Raw genomic sequence first — 797 nt, forward strand, 5'->3', positions numbered from 1 at the left:
CTTTTTTCTTGAAAAATGTCATCTTCTTCAAACCATTACCACTACCAAAGAGATGGTGTTGATGATTTTGATGCTTATTTTGATGCTTATTTTGATAATTTTCTCGAAAATTCTAATATCATTCAAGAACCAGTCGAGCAAAAGAAACGGATTTTTATTCAGAGAAACCGAGAGGAAGGCCACAATAATCTTTGGAATGATTATTTCAGTGATACTCCAACATACCCGGCCAATTTATTCCGGCGACGGTTTCGCATGCACAAGCCATTGTTCATGCGTATTGTGCAACGCCTCTCAACCGAAGTCGAGTATTTCCGACAATCCCAGGATGCAGCCGGACGGCCTAGTCTATCACCTATACAAAAATGTACTGCAGCCATTCGTCAATTGGCATATGGTGTTGGGTCCGACTCAGTAGATGAGTATGTACGAATTGGTGCTTCAACGGCTCGGAAATGTTTGCACGAGTTTACCGCCGGAATAATCTTGTTGTTTGGCGATGAATACCTAAGACGTCCCACACAAGACGACCTAGAGAGACTACTCTATCAAAATCAACAACGTGGATTTCCCGGGATGGTTGGGAGCATTGACTGCATGCATTGGGAGTGGAAGAATTGTCCAACAGCTTGGAAAGGGATGTATTCACGATCAACCGGAAAACCTACAATCGTGTTAGAGGCGGTAGCTTCGTATGACCTCTGGATATGGCATGCTTTTTTTGGAGCTCCAGGTACTATGAACGATCTTAATGTTCTGGATCGATCAAATGTTTTTGATGACATTCTTAACGGTAA

The sequence above is a fragment of the Camelina sativa genome, chromosome 5 (assembly GCF_000633955.1).
Source record: "Camelina sativa cultivar DH55 chromosome 5, Cs, whole genome shotgun sequence".
Classification (NCBI taxonomy): Eukaryota; Viridiplantae; Streptophyta; class Magnoliopsida; order Brassicales; family Brassicaceae; genus Camelina; species Camelina sativa.